The sequence below is a fragment of the Canis lupus genome, chromosome 22 (genome assembly GCF_003254725.2).
Source record: "Canis lupus dingo isolate Sandy chromosome 22, ASM325472v2, whole genome shotgun sequence".
Lineage (NCBI taxonomy): Eukaryota > Metazoa > Chordata > Mammalia > Carnivora > Canidae > Canis > Canis lupus.
Genome location: NC_064264.1, coordinates 17,878,374 through 17,881,430, shown reverse-complemented (window position 1 = coordinate 17,881,430; position 3,057 = coordinate 17,878,374). Strand labels below are relative to the sequence as shown.

The following is a 3,057-nucleotide window of genomic DNA, read 5'->3' as shown; positions in this document are numbered from 1 at the left end:
AAATAACAATTGTGAAAATAACAGGAAGAGTTATGGAATACTGCTTTTGTGATCCCTACAAAACATCAACATTTTGGATTATACAAAATTTAAAGTAATGATTCAAACACTTTTTGAAATACTGAACAGAAAAGCAACATTGAACTTCTATACTGATGTTATACAACTTCTATCTAGTGCCTTGACTTATATCCAAGAACAAGAGTTAAGACTCTTCTCTAGTTTTGGTAAACAGCTGCATGGTAAACTTAAATGGCTTTCCATCTAAGTTTTTACCTGGATTTTACCTGGGAGTAGCTTCTTAAAATTTTTATTTAAAAGAGGGCAGGTCTGGCACTTTTATACTGATGTTACCAGTATTACTATCTCTTGGGATTTCAGGAAGATCCATATTCTTTATAGCTTGATACAGCATGGGCTGGAGCTCATGCCTCAGATTTCTCCAGTTTATTTTGTGCATCGATTTGTGTGACAACCTCATTCATGTTGGTCTCCAATACCATTATCCCCCATCATCAATTCTGCAAGAATATTGTGAACTTGGTTTACATAGAAAGTAAATCCAGTTTACAGCAATGTTTCCACAAATATCTTGAGTTCTAGGGACATTATGAATGATTTTCAGGAGACGGGAGGGGTGGATTCAGGGGTCAGATCTGGATACACATGGTAAGAGACCCATGAATCTTGGGCTTCTTCTGTGGCTGTATTGATTTAAAATGCCAAGATCACTTTCTGAAGAATCCACACAGAAGACAAAATATAATGTTGCATTGTGTCTGTAAATCAGTTTGTTGTCATACCTTCCAATTAACAATCCTTCTTCCAGGAGACTACATTTTCATCTCTCTTTGTAACCAAATGCACTGCCTCCCTGATGATTTGCTATTGTGTGTCTCCACTCTAAGGTTGGTAGAACTTGGAGAGCCTCACTTTCCCATGGCTGTTGAAGATAGGAATCGTTTTGATCATGGCTGAGCGGGGCTAATCGGGTGGGGGCTGGGCACCAGGGCAGGTGTGGGAATGCTAGCTTTGTCAGATCTCTCCAGTGATCCTCCCCCACCCCACATCTCACAAGCACACGTATCTTTAAACGGTAGATTTTTAATAAAGATTGAATATCTAAACTTCATTATTGTAAAAGACAGCCTGTAAAACAGCCTAGGTGTTATCCTGGCAGTGATTTATGTAAATAATTAAATGCAACGGCATCGTAGATACCGTTTGGCAAATGTGTATATATAACGATATATATTTATCATCACTTTATTTTGGTGACATTTCTGGTCTCTTTGATTTAATTTCTCCTCGTTTGGGTCATATTTTCATCCTTCTTGCCTGGTAATTTCTGATTGAAGTCCAGACACACCGAATTGTACCTTGTTGAGCACTGAATATTTCTATAAATCTAAAAACATTCTTGAGGTTTGATTTCAACCCAGTTGGGTTACTTGGAAGTAGTTCGAACCTTACCTAGGGCCAGAGGAACTCTTTAGTCTTGGGCTAATTTTATTTCACTCCTAAGGCAATACCTTTCTTAGTACTCTACTCGATGGCCCAATATTTATACCATTTTCCCACCTGGGTGGAAGACAAACTACTCATTGCTGTATTTGAGCTCTGGAGATTGTTTTCTCTAAACGTGCTTCAGGTGGTTCTTTTCCCAGGCTCTGGGATTCCCCTTAAGCGTGGGTAAATTAGTACCCAATTGCATATCTGAAAGGGATTGTCTACCTATCTCTGAGAGTCTCTTTATGTATAGCTTACTTTTTTACCAGTACTCAACGCTAAAACTCTAGTTGCTTTGATCTGTATAGACTCTCATCATCGCAGCTCAGGGTGACAGGCAGGTCACCGTGAAAGTCTGCTGCATGGCTGAGAATCCCACCTGGATGTGCCCCTGCTCTACAATTTTAGTCTATTTCACTGCAGATTGATGACCCTGGGGTATCAGAAGCACTTCATTCTGGCCGTCTGCTTCTATGAGTGCTCCTAGTATCTGGGACCTTGGAATCATCAGGTAGATCCCAGCAGGCAGGGAGGGCAAATGTCGGGCATGCCACTGTGCTGGGCAAATTGTCAGCAGTAGCGGGCAAAATGGTGCACAGTTTATACTTGCAGAGCCAACTAGCTGGCAGCTGGGACTGGAATTGGGGAAAGAGCCACTGCCTTGCCAGGGCCTCTGCTACCCCTTCCCCTTTTACTGCCACTCCCCACTGACCTGTTTGAGAAGATTGGGAGCAACTCTTTGGAGGTGAACACCAGGTACTGGAGCAGTGGGCAGTGTCTGCAGAAGCAGTTCCACCCTGCTTGGAGCCTTCCAAATGTGGCCCAGGCTGCCCCTTCACCAGCCCTGCCCCCTGCTGGGAGCTCTTCTACATTCTCACAGCCTCCTCTGCTCCTGTGCTTCCTTTCCTGAGAGCAAATTTGGCTTCCACCTATACTCCTCTACTCCCTCCAGCTATGGACCAGTCTATGCTTGGCAGACTCCTTCCTACAGCCCTTCCTTAAAAGGAGCAGTGCAGGCCGGGGGTTTGGTTGGACTCTCAATGGTGCTTGAATCTTGCACATTTGGTTCTAGCCCCCTCCACTGCTCTGCTTTGCTTTTCCCAGCCTGGGAAATGGTTGGGGGCTAGTAGTGCCAAGGTGACTTTCCTGAGCAGATGGTTAGGCTGTAATGTGGGACTCCAAATCCTTCTCAGCAGATGTACCCCCTCTCCCCTATTCCTTGGTAGAGCTCACGGTGACATCCCCGCCCTCCAGTCCCACATGGAGTCCCCCTTTTTTGGAGGCCTCCAAAAAAACAGCAGTTGCCCTTAAAACTTTAATTTAAAAATTTAAATATTAAAAACATTAATAAAAAATACTTTGGCAAGTAAGTATTCTGGCCAAGAAAGATCAAAAGCTATTGTTTTGTTCTATCCAAAAGAAAGTTTCATGGTATTTCATATTATAAAAATTGGGTAAGACTTAGAACCATCATAAGGCTCAGTGTTAATCATGGTAAACTCAAAAGAAGCTGTGTCCACCTGTCAGGTTTATCAGATTTATTTTGCA

The 3,057-nt window shown here is 42.8% G+C and overlaps 1 pseudogene; it reads right to left on the bottom strand.

Annotated features, from left to right (window-relative positions):
- Nucleotides 1-310: 310 nt before the first annotated feature.
- LOC112678738 (AP-3 complex subunit sigma-1-like) lies at nt 311-972 on the bottom strand (annotated as a pseudogene).
- Nucleotides 973-3,057: the final 2,085 nt, after the last annotated feature.